Consider the following 13,618-nt stretch of genomic DNA (forward strand, 5'->3'; position numbering starts at 1 on the left):
ACCCTGGTCCCTCTGACTGAGAAGTGGGCTGATAGCTTTTCAAGTGAGGATCATTTGCAGCATGATTAGGAAGATCATGCCTTTGATCTAGGCCTGTATCTGCAATTGTGCTTATTATTATATAAACAAGTAATCAAGAGCTACCTTATGATAAATGCGTCTATAATATGCTGGATAGTTTACCTAAATTATCTAGCTATATTATCCATAATCCTCTCAAAAATTCTGTAAGAAAAATATTTTTCTTCTCATTCTTCCCATCTTGTCAGCATCTTAAGACTGTGCATGGCCTAGGGACAGGCAGGTAGAAGGTGGCAGAACTGTTGTGGGAACCCTGGCTTTCAGGCTTGCGCAGCTAAGAGCCTTTCACTGCACAACACTGCCTCCCAGTGGACCGTACTTAGCACAGGACCTAGCGACGCTAAACCAACTATGTATAATCTCCAAGTGAAGTAACAAGTTCTTCATTCATACATCCAACAAAGAATCTTTGAGTGCTTCCAATGAGTTAGGCCTTGGGAACGCAAAATCAAATTAGACTTGGCGCTCTCACAGCGTAGTTGGGAAAAGAAACAAGTAAATCAATGACTGAAATCAATGAGGAAAGGATCTGATCAAATTTAAAAAACAACAAAAAGAGATTACACAGAAAGCCAGAAGACAGATTAATAGGGCCAGAATGGTCATGATGGTAACTAAGAAAGGCTTCCTGAAGAAGGTAAGATGAGCTGAGTTTTGATGGGTGAGTTGGAGTTAGATGTAAATCTATAAGACAAAGGGCCAATGATTCTATGCAGAAGGAGCAGCATGTTTAAATGCACAGGGATATGAAACACATAAAAAATGTTAAGCATTTCTTTGAAGCATCTGCTTTTCTGATAGGTCAGCACCATGCGAAGATAGAGGAGCTGACGCCATACCTTGTGCGACACACTAGTGAAAATAGTGTTTAGTGTAGCTTTAACTTTCCTTTCTTTTATAGTGACATTTCTAGATTCTTTATATGTTTAAAATATATATTAGTGGGGCTTTTTTGATGAGCTGCTTATATTTACTGTTGATTTTTCTATTGGGTATTATTGGTCATTTAAAAATTGATTTGTAAGCAAATGAAAAAAATGAACTTGAAAGAGATCTACATGTTCATTGCAGCTTTACAACAGCCAAGATACAGGAGCAAGCTAAGTGTCTGTCGATGGATGAATGAATGTATAAATAAAATGTAGCATATATGTACAACAAAATATTTTTCAGCCTTAAGAAAGAAGGAAACCTTGCCATTTGCTCACTTGAGGGCATCACACTAAGTGAAATATGTCAGAAAAGGACAAATATCGGGGCACCTGGTGGCTCAGTGGGTTAAGCATCCGACTTCAGCTCAGGTCAGGATCTCATGGTGTGTGGATTCGAGCCCCGCGTCGGGCCCTGTGCTGACAGCTAGCTCAGAGCCTGGAGCCTGCTTCAAATTCTGTGTGTGTCTCTCTCTCTGCCCCTCCCCCACTTATGCTCTGTTTCTCTGCATATCAATAATAAATAAAAAATTAAAAAAGGACAAGTACCATACGATCTCACTTGTATATGTAATATAAAATTTTTTTTTTAAATCAACTGAATGCTGATTCAGAGAACAGATTGCTGGTTGCTAGAGGCAGGAGGGGAAGGTGGGTGAAATGGGTGAAGGGGATCAAGAGGTACAGACTTTTAGTTATAAAACATAAATAAATCCTGGGGCTATCAGTACAGCATGCTGATTATGATAATAATACTGTATTGTATATTTGAAAGTTGCTATGAGCATAGATCTTTAAAGTTCTCATCACTATGAAAAATACATCTGTAACTATGTGTGGTGACGATGTTAGACTATGATCATTTTGCAAGACACACAAAAATTGAGTCATCACATTGTTCACCTGAAACTAATGTCTTACACATATATCTCAATAAAAACATGATTTTTAAGAGCTTTTAATACACTGTGTGACCACTTATATTTTGATTTACACAACTATCTTCTTCTAACATCCCTCCCCAGCTCTGATTAGTTTTTAAAAATGTAGATTCTCGGGGCGCATGGGTGGCTCAGTCCATTGAGCGTCCAACTTCGGCTCAGGTCATGATCTTACAGTTTGCAGGTTCAAGCCCCACGTCGGGCTCTGTGCTGACAGCTAGCTCAGAGCCTGGGGCCTGCTTCAGATTCTGTGTCTCTTTCTCTCCCTACCCCTCCCCTGTTCACGCTTTGTCTCTCCCTGTCTCTCAAAAATAAATAAATAAATGTAAAAAAATAATTTTTATGTAGATTCTCTTTTTACCTTTAAATCTTTGATGCAGCTGAAACGCGTCCAGGTCAGCGGAAGGAGTATGGTGGCGCCGCCTCTACATTTCCTGGTGTGTCTTGTAGCTTTTACCGTCATGGCCGACAGACCAGAGCGGGGCGAACCGGATGAACCTGGGGCAGAGATGGGCTTCCCCATGTGGGAGAGACGTCTAAAGAGGCTGGGGTCCCCGCACGGGGCTGCCCCTCGAATGAAGGTGCCCATCGCCCCCGGCAGGTGCAGCGCAGAGCAGCAAGCACGGAACCTGCTCTCAAGCCGGGCAGCTTCGCTTCCCCTTGACTCCGCTGAATGTGGCAACCAGGAGAACACCTGGTGCAGAACCATCTAGCCGGCCCCAGGAGCCTCCCTGCAGGCACAATCAAAGGGCCATAGGGACTGAGCTTGGAAAGAAATAACAAGGCAAACCTTCCCACTCCCCCCCCCCAACCCCACCACAAAAGGCAAGAAAGTAAACAAAGGCCGCGAACAAAATTCCAAAGCACATGGAGAAAACCAACGAAACGAAACAGGAGATCATTTAACAACTAATGAAAAACTACCGGCAGCCTCCCCACCAGCCTGTCTTTTGAGTCTATTAGGGCTAATCTCATTATGCCCAGAACTCTGTTCACTCGCTCTGCCAGGCCTCCGGACCCCAGGTCCCCTCCTCTCCCGCCCTGAGGCGTCTACACACGCACCACACTGTCCTCGTCCGTCCGCGTCCTCCGTCCCGCGGCAACCCGGGAACCCTCACACCAGCCCTTGGGCACTAATACCCCCCCCTTAATTCCTGAATGTTCTAGCTTCTTGCTCTAACCAAAATATGGCTGTCCCCTGAGGTCACTGCTTCCCCGCTGTCCTCGTCCCAGCGCCCTACACGCCTAGTACCACTGGGCCAAGGAGGGGTTCTCCTTCCTCTTCACGGACGCTGCCTGCCGGGTGCCCTCCATTCTCCCGAAATCCACGCGCTTCAATGGTTACTCCACAGCAATGCGCACAAAACCTCACAAGGCTCTCTACTTACCAAAATTACAATAAAAACAAAGTTTGATTCACTTTTTATGAAAGGCAAAAACTGCAGTGCTTTCACTTTTGCTCCCTTCTCTGACCACGCCACACTCAGGGCGAAGATTCTCTCATCCTCTCCTTTGCCCCTCCCCTACTCACCCCTGTGCACATGCGCAGACTTTCTCTCAAATAAAAAACAAACTTGAATTAAAAAAAAGAATTACAAGGGACCTATCAACATGCATTAATTGAACTAATAATGTAAGAAATGAAGAAATGCAGGGCACCTGGGTGGCCCAGTCGGTTAAGCATGGGATTCTTGGTTTTGGCTCAAGTCATGATGTCACAGTCGCCCCCCATGGGCGTTAACACTATGGAGCCTGTTTGTTTGGGATTCTGTCTCCTTCTTGCTGTACCCTCCCCCTCAAAAATAAATAAATAAACATTTTTTTTAAAAACTTAACTGTTATGCCCAAGTTTCCAATATCGCTCCAAAGGAAACCAGAGACTACCAGGGAGACCGAGTCACGCATGCAAAAGCAAAGGGCTTTATTATGGGCTTAAGCTTGGGCTCACAGACTCCACCAATCCACTGGCCACGTGGAGAGAGCCCTGAACATGGCGGCATAGGGGCTTTTTTAGAAAGGGGGCGTTATAAGAAATGATGACACAGGTACAGCAATCCATTCCCTACCCCCTCTATCAATACTGGCAGTAATGGGAGCCAATCACAACATTTAGAGTATCAACCAATCACAGAGTGGGCCCAGGACTCACAAGTAGGGCATGACTAAGACCCTCACTTAGGGCTGGGTGTGACTAGCCTCCATCTTTAGGCCTGCCCCTAGAAAGGTCAAAGGTGTTAGCTGGCCTCTTCTGATTGGGTGCCACAAGAGTTGTCCCTCCTTCCCTGGACAATGTGCGCCCTTCCATTGGTCAATGATACGGAGAAGCTGGCAGCTTCCCCTTTAAGTACAAGGGAAGCCTGAATCAGACCTGTGTCCTTACATAACAATTAAAAACAAATGAAGAAATACAAATTCGAGATAAGGTTTTTTACCTATGGGATTGGCAAAAATTCAGAAGATGCATATAATGTTTGTCTGATGTAAGTGAGGGAGAAAAGGCATACTATTGATGGTTATATAAAAGATCATAGCACTTTGGGAAGGTAGTTGTGTATTCTATGAACTATATCTATCCCATTTCTTGGAAACTTCTACAAATTCATAAAGATATATGAATGTATACACATATATACATAACACACAAAGCAGTATTGTCTGTATAAATAATGGAAATGATTTCAATGATCATGAATGGGGACATCCATCAATACTAAGCATCTAATAAGAAAAATATGGTTGCTCTCTATATATACTGACCTGAAAAGATGCCTATGATGTATTAGTAAGGGGAAAAAAGCAAATATCAGATGAATATAATCCAGGTTTTGGTACCCCCCTCTCCTATCAAAAAGGAATCTGCATGAGTATGAATGTGTCTGTACGAGCAGAGAAAACTTTCCGGAAGGATACAAAATGTCAGACAGTGCTTTCCCGTGGGAATGGAAATGGAGAGTAAGTGGGGGACTTTTCCTTTTCATTCCATATACTTTCTTTCTCAAATGCAGTGAGCCTCTGCTTAATTGCTACTTGCTTTCCTATGTTTTTCAGTAATCCTCAAGCACCACTTGCTTCACACACATTGAAAATAGACCGGGGATGGGGCACCTGGGTGGTTCTGTTGGTTAAGTGACAGACTCTTGATTTCAATTCAGATTGTGAGACCGAGCCCCTTGTTGAGCTGACAGCACAGAGCCTGCTTGGGATTCTGTCTCTGCCCCTCCCCTGCTACCACTCTGTCTCTCTCACTTTCTCTCTCAAAATAAACATTTAAATAGAAAAAAGGAAGTAGACTGATGATTATTTTTTAATGTTAGCAAACATTTGTTTATTTCTTCTTTAGCCTTTTCTTTTCTTTTCTTTTCTTTTTTTTTTTTTTGGTTGTTTACAGGGGGAAAAGTACCTTATTTTAAGAGGTAATAGGTGACAAGCATATTCCATAATTAATTAGGCTATGGGATCAATTAAAGTCAAAATAAACCACTTCAAGAATGTGTCATGAACAATGTTTGTTCAAAGGCAAAACACAACAAAAATATTGTATGGTGGTGCATGGAAGATATTTGGTTTTTGTGGTTTAAAGAGTACTACTTTGGGGTGCCTTATTGGTTCAACCAGAAGAATGCGTGACTCTTGATCTCAGGGTCATGAGTTCGAGCCCCATGTTAGGTGTAGAGATTACTAAAATAAACAAAAAACTTAAAAAATAAGGAGTACTACTTCAATGACAGGGAAATAATAAAAGAATGCTTAGGTACAGTTACAGATGCTCTATTTCTTGATGGTGATGATGATGATGATTATGACAACTCTATGCTACCAGAAACAATATTAGGTTTAGTTCAAGACTGCGTACACTGGGTCTCTGTTCTTTCTGTGCCTCACTCTGACCTGCTTTTGGATATCCCCCTCCTCATGGTACAGAGTTCATAAGGCCAACGATTTACCCACCCAGAGTATGTTCCTGGCCTTCACACCCAGGAAATAGATGAGCCTATGCATTAGGTCTGTTGTCTCAGGTGTGGACTGCGCTGTAGTATGTGCAACTCCAGGTCCAAGGTCTGGGCAAGAGGAGGCTGTTTTCAGGGATTAGATGGAACTTGGACATGTGGGCTGGAAAAATACAAGGGTAGGAGAGGTGTGGGTTGGTGGGGCAGAGGAGTGTTGGGGGCAGGGCGGGGTCAGGGCTGGGGAGAAAATGGGGTGTGCTGGGTACAGGACAGGGATGGGGTGGGAAGAGAAGTGGGACCGCTGAGGGTCAAGGGCCTGCAGACGGCTTTGCCCTCTCATACTCACCCAGGGGTAGAATGCAAGAAAACCAAGAATTCTGAATGCACCCTGGTCAGTGTGTCATGAAGTATACAAGTCAAGCTAGGAGTTTAGAACATATTTCATTTAACGTATTTATTTAACATGTTGATTTAATTAGCTCGATTTTCAACTTAAAATGTTTAGATACATAGTATATGGGCTTACAACTGTATTCGTCTCCTGAACAGTGCAGTGGAAAGGAAGCCTGTTCTTCCAGAAAACAGAATTGGACAAAGTGAGATCGGGGAAAGTGGATAAAACAGCATTGACAAATGAAGCAGACCAGGTGGCTGCGGCCTGAAGACGCCGAAAGGTGGCCCACTGGGGAGACGACATCGGCCCAGGAAAACCCTGGAACCCTCCAGTGCCGAGGGGGCGGGTGGGGTGGGTGGAAATGGGACTGGGACCCTCCAGCACTTGGGACACTTCGAAATACTTTCTTGTTTCCACCATCATTTCTTATCAGACCCTTGAATTGTTTAAAAGCATGATACTTACTTTCCAAGCCAGGGGGCATTTACAAATTATTTTCATGATTTCTAACCTAGTTCCACTTGACCTATTGTACCTTTAAAACTGCACACCTCACGTAGCTTTCTTTTTCCCTTGGCTCCTTTTTATATTTTTATATTTATGTATAATATGTATACAATATATTTTACATTATATGTAGTACTTATCACTTGCTGATTGACTACCATTTATCAAGGCCATTTCTCTACTCTTCCGAACTCTGTGCTATTTTTATTTTCTGTACTCTTCCTAGGATGTAAGCCCCAGGATAGCAGGGATTTTTGCCCATTTTGTTCACTGATATATATTCCTAGTGCTTAGAATAGTTCCTGATACAAAGTGGACACTCAGTAAGTTTTTACTGATCCATGAATAAACTCCAAGGCTGAGTTCCTTGACAAAAAAAGAAAAATACAAAATAGAGGCATCAATAGCTTTCGAACAATAAATTCCCTCTCCATTGAATCTTACCAGGACTTTCCTTTCTTCCTTCTCTCAGAGGACCACGGCTCCTCCCCCACCCGGCCCAGGGAGGAGAATCATGCCCCTCAATTGGAAGAGTCATCTAAGATATGGGAACGGGTTTTCCACTCCTCCAAACTCCATGCTGCCTTTCTCTGTTGCTACTTCTGGTGTCTATGGCTCATCCCATTTTACAAAAGTTTGATTTTGAAAGAGGACTTTTAGCCTCAAAGGTCACTTTAATTTACAAATACTCTGATAATGAAACTCCTTTATATTGAACACATGGGCTTTTAAGCCTCACTACTGTGTGAGAGATAGAGGGTAGAGGCATATGAGACTCAAGAAAGGGAGGAAGGGGGCACCTGGGTGGCTCAGTCAGTTAAGCATCTGACTTTGGCTCAGATCATGAGCTCAGGGTTTGTGGGTTCAAGCCCCGAGTCAGATTCTGTGCTGACAGGTCAGAGCCTGGAGCCTGCTTTAGATTCTGTGTCTCCCTCTCTCTCTCTCCCCCTCCACTGCTTGTGCTCTCTCTCTCACTGTCTCAGAAATGAATAAACATTAAGAAAAAAACAAAGAAAGAGAGGAAGCAAGACTATGCACACAGTCTCCATCCAATATTTCATTTGTTTTATTTGGTTGTGATAGTGTGTTCATATTCTACTTTTTCCCCATGGAATGATTTAGTGACTTACAAAGATATATGTGAATGTTTAGACTCTGGGAGAGCAGGGACTTGGTTTTATTCATAGCGGTATTCATGGCTCCTAGAACATGGCCTGGGACATGGTAAATTCTCAAGTGGTGGTTGAATGAAAGAACAAATGAATGGCAAGGCATTTTAAAAGATGTTTATATTTATTTATTTATTTATTTATTTATTTATTTATTTATTTATTTATGTATGTTTGGGGTGGGGGAGAGAGAAAGAGAGACAGAACCTGAGCAAGTGCAAGGAGGGGAGGGGCAGAAAGAGAGGGAGAGTCTGAAGCTCTGAAGCAGGATCCACGTCCAGTGCAGAGCCCAACTTGGGGCTCAATCCCATGACTGTGAGATCATGACCTGAGTCAAAACCAAGAGTCCACTGCTCAACCAACTGAGCCACCCCGGTGCTCGCATGCCTTTATAATCTGAATGAAAGCTCAAGTATTGGATTCTGTGGGTCAAACTGGACAGTAACAAACTTCTGGTCTCAGAGAGTGCCAGAGGGAGTTCTGGCTTCCTTTGCTCTGTCTTGTGGTTTGATGGGGGTGTTATCTTGTGTGGCACTGGCCCTTCAAGGTCATGTTAAGGCTAGTCTGACTGAGGGGATTACTGCACCTCAAGTGTGTGTGTGTGTGTGTGTGTGTGTGTGTGTGTGTGTGAAGGAGCTTGCTTGCCTGTGTCTTTGGTTGGGGTCAGACTTTGAATTAGGTTCTATACTCATCACCCTATCTCTTCTGTGACTACTACTGCAAATCTAGCGAGTGGAGCCCAACAGAGTCTTTGAGGAAGAGCAAAAACTCTCCAAATACAGTAAGCCTCTGTCTCCCCCAAAAGATTACATGCACACTTAGTACTGCCATTTATAAACAAAGACAAGATGTGTTTTAGAATCTTGTTACAATCTCCTCCACTCTGGATCTGCTTTCAGACAGCAAGCTATGAATGCGATGGGTGCACGTCCTCAAGATGTTAGGGAGCTGAAGCCTTTTCCTAGGAAGGAGACAGATGTCCTCCAGTACAGTCTAGACCTACCTCTGTGGTATTGGATTGCCTTTGTTCTCGACTGCTGCTGCAAATGGTTAGATAGCTAGGGGTGTGGAGCTGTTCTAGGAGGTGCATGGAGAAAGTTCACGACAGACTTAGGGATGCATCGCATATCTGCCCTTGACATCCTCTGTACCCTCACAAATACCTATTAGTGAGAAATACATCACTGCACCAGTAACTGGGCTTCACTTTAGCAAGAATTAAATGGTTTGCTCCTTTTTAGAGTTGGTTTTTCATTTTTTGCCAGTTTTCTTCCTCTGTGTCCTTCCTTCCCTTTCTGTTTCTTGATTTTAAAAAATAATAATCCCTTTTCTGATATCTTAGGAAATATCTTAATATAGCCTATGCAATCCATCATAGGTAGTGAAGTTCTGACTTCAGAATGAATTGTTGAATCAAATTCCGCACACTAATGGAGGAATTATTCTACAAGCTTTTGCCAATAGCAAATATGCCAAGATTATGCTACAAAACGCATTTCTCAGAAAATCAAACATAGGAAACAGGGAAGAACAAGCAAAGCTCTTTTCTTTTTTCTCTTTTATTTCCCTCTGTTTCCTAATTCTCAGCTTTCATAAGGACAAGATTCGGGAGATGTGGGCATCTGTTTATTTGATCTTATTTTTTGTAGTTGCCTTCTCCATCTTTACCTTCTCTATTAAGGCTTGTGCTCACTTAGAATACAAACAATATTATTACCAGATGTCATTACAGAGGCTTCACTAAGTAGGTCTTTTCTGGAATAGGCTATAACAAGATTCTAAAACACAGAGGTAATGGGGTAACACATGAAAATGGAACCTTTGATTCAAAACACAATGTGGGCCACTTCCCAACCCCTAATCAAGCAAGTTCCCTTCTTTTCTCTATGAGAAGGGACCTGGGTTTGGCTAAGCAAAGATGGGGGAGAGGCGGGTAAATGCAGGAGAGAAGGAGACAGGGAGATGATGAGGGAAGAATGGAACAGTATCTCTATGCCCTAAGTGCTGCGGCTTCTTCCCCAGACGGAGCTTGTGTTACAGTGATGGCCTGAGGTTTGCTCTCAGAGACGGGGCTCTACCCTCTTGGGCTCTGTCTCCCTTGGCTTCGCCATCGTCATGCCTCCCACGCCCCCTCGTAGCTAGCTGGGCCCTTCTCACTGGATATGGCTGCCTCCGCTACCACCACAAAGAACACATTCGGTTTCCATCTGGGCCTTTCTGCATAATTTTTGGGAAATTCAAGAAGAGATTTAAATAAAAGGGGAACAGAAAAGAATAGAAAAGTGTTTTAGGTTTCTGTTTCTTAATTTCCCTTCAAGAAATCTCAGTTGAGGCTTCCTTGATGGGCTAGTAGCTTGGATGTTACCTGAGCTCATCAGGTATTGATGTATATTTGCCAAGTTCTATGGTACCTGAGGGCACAGGATCCAAATGAACCAAGTTTGTTATTAGTTTTTCTATGTTCTATTTCCAAAACACAAGCCAAAAAAAATTAAATAAAGAAATGCACTGAAAGTGAAAAAAAGGAACCTGCTGTTTGATTTACATCATTTTATTAATGGGTTAGTCAACATTTACTCAGAACCTACTGGGCACAGGATGTAATAGACATGTGGGAAAATTACGAAAGATATGGGAAGATATTTTTTCTGCCTGTAAAAATCCAACTAATTTAGTCTAATGAAAGACACCAACTGAAGACATTTGAGAACAGCTAAGAATACAAACAATGGGAACCTGGCGATGTTTGCTAAGGACACATTGGTTTTCATCGTCCATGAGCGCTGAGGGGCTGGCTCAGTGAACGTGTCCTGAGACACGTGTGGCCGTGAAGCTTTCCACTGGGGAAAAATCAGTCCCACCACAGACCTCTCCTCTCTCAGCCGCTGCAGGAACAACCATATGCTGCATGTGGTGAGCTTAAAGGGCTGGTTTCATACTCGTAATGCCTGATTTTATTTAACTGATAATACAGTTGTGGCCATTTGGGGATTTTTGCCACAGGCTTAGTAACTATAGCAACTCAGGACTCTTCCATCTTCTTTAAAGTCAGAAGAAACGGATGTGACACTCAGCTGTGAAGACACCGCTGGCACCAGTCTCTCTGTGCCTCTAGTTGGCCAGCTCACAGTTTTGTAGATTTCATGTGAAATTAAGTGTTGCTCTGGATAAATCTGATTTTTCAAGGGGAGTGTAGCCTCCTGATCTGTGTTTCCTGCTGGCAAAAATCTGGAAAGCTGCCAATGATCTGGCCAAGAACTCTGTTTTGAATGAGAAAGTCTACAAGAGTGGCTCCTGACTTGGTGTTTCTCGATCCTTTGGGAACTGTTGTGTTTTACCACCTGTTCTTTCGAGCGGACGGCCTTTGAGGCCCACTTAGTGGCTCGGAACAACGTATCTCGGAACACCTGTATAGAAGGACCAGTTCTGTCTTAAATCCACCGTAGATCAATATTTTTATAAATAATAATAAAATAAATAGAAAAAAATTAAAAACCCTCCAAAGACATATAAAACACAAGCTCAGTTCATTCGTCCATTCTTTCTCTCTCTCTCTCTCTCTTTCTTTCTTTCCAGATTCAGCAGACATAAAACCATTCTGTCAACTTTGCCAAAACAGTTCTAAATGCTCAGTTTGTTTCTGTACTTATTGCAGATGGGTTACAAACAATTTGCAGGGTGGAACGGAAACTGCTCCCTGGGTTGTAGTTTAAGTGGCACTGGCTTAAAAGAGGAGGGGCTGTGAATGTTTTTTCAGAGTAGGAGTGTAAGGATGCAGGTCCGATGCGGCCCTCACCACTGGGCCTTCCCAGCCTTCCAGTCACCGCGCACCACCGTGGCACGGCCGCTGCGTTCCCTCGCCGGCCGCAGGTCCGATCCAGCCTTCCCCTTTACTTAAGGGGAAGGCGCCGGCTTCTCCTGAAAGGGCACGCATTAAGGAGGGACAACTCCTGCGCGCCCAATCAGGGGAGGCCGGCGGATACCTTTGGCCTTTCTAGAGGCGGGCCTAGTTGCGCCCCACGTGGGGTGTCCTGGGCCCACTCTGATTGGTCAGTGCTCTGGATGGTGTGACTGGCTCCCACAACTGCCAGTATTGATGAGGGGTAGGGATTGGATCGCTGTATTTCCTGTAACTCCCCCTCCCAAAGATATAAGAGGCCCTGCCCTGCCTTTGTTGGGGCTCTCTCCACGTGGCCAGCGGGTGGGCTGGAGACTGTGAGCCCAAGCTTAAGCTTGTAATAAAGGCCGTTTGTAATAAAGGCCCTTTGCTTTTGCAGGCGTGACTCGCTCTCCCTAGCAGTCTCTGGTGTTTGTTTTGGGGTGATTTGGGGTGATTTTAAAAACTTGGGCACAACAGGAGCTTTAAGCTAATTGTTAAAGAGCCAGAGAACAGCCCCCCTTTAGTTGATTCCCTGTAGCCTTTTGTTCTGACTTACACCAGAACTTGCGAATGTGAAATCAGCAATGCTCGTCCTGAAAGCCAGCTCCCATTTCTCTTGGTGTCCCAGCTGGGACGCAAGCTCCTTCTGGACAGTCCCAGAGAGCTATTTAGTGCCGTGTCCCACGCTTTGACTAACACATGATCTCCCTCGATAATGCTCAATAACATGGGGAGGAGGAACGAGATGATAATACCCAGCACATGCCCTGGGGCACTCTACCCCAGCAGATTTACAAATCTTGCCGAGTGTCCCAAGACGTTTTGCTCTCTCACCAGCATCTTCCCAGGAGAAAGACTTGTTGAGAAAGCCCGACTGGGGGGCAGAGATGAATACACCCAATCACTAGACCCGGCATAGTCCATACACCTTCAGGACGAGATTCTCCATGGGAAGGTTAGGGAGACACCTTGGCACCGAGGATAGAGCCCAGAACTGGAGTCCTAGGGCCCTGGCACGATGTCCTGAGGTCCCACCCTTCCTGCCACCCCCACCCAATGGCACGTGTGTCCTGGGTGGGCCTCCCTCACCCTCTGCCTGAGGTGCACTCATCTTGAGCTTCTTAGCTTAGCGAGAGTTTCCCAGAGAGGCCTTCCCTCCTCCCACCTGTGTCCTCTCTTGATAAGCCAGGGATTTCTCCCTTTCTAGAGCTGATGATTTCTCACTGCATTTTCATTCATGGCTCCTTGTCTTTTTTTTTTTTTTTTAATGTTTTATTTATTTTTGGTACAGAGAGAGACAGAGCATGAAAGGGGTAGGTAGGGGCAGGCAGAGAGAGAAGGGGACACAGAACCGGAAGCTGGCTCCAGGCTCTGAGCTGTCAGCACAGAGCCTGAAGCGGGGCTCGAACCCACGAACGTGAGATCTGACCTGAGCCAAAGTCTAACTTAACCAACTGAGCCACCCACACGCCCTTTTGGCTCCTTGTCTTGATGCTGGAAGGCGGTGAGCGCGGGAACCACGCTCGTGTTGTCTCTCCTGCAGGGACTGCAATTGGCGCGTGTATGTTCTCTCTCAAAAAAAAAAAAAAAGTTGCTTGCAGTCACAAGAGCTGATGTATTAGTAGTTAAAGCCGACACCAGGGGCCTGAGGAAAATCTGTGAACGTTTGCCCAACCTTGGCTCCTCTGGTGGGAGGGGCCCGGTGCCCAGCAGTCCGGGAGCGCCCCCACATGGCGCTCAGTGAGGGTAGCACTGACGGCAATGTGCCAG

Source organism: Suricata suricatta, chromosome 15 (assembly GCF_006229205.1).
Source record: "Suricata suricatta isolate VVHF042 chromosome 15, meerkat_22Aug2017_6uvM2_HiC, whole genome shotgun sequence".
Lineage (NCBI taxonomy): Eukaryota > Metazoa > Chordata > Mammalia > Carnivora > Herpestidae > Suricata > Suricata suricatta.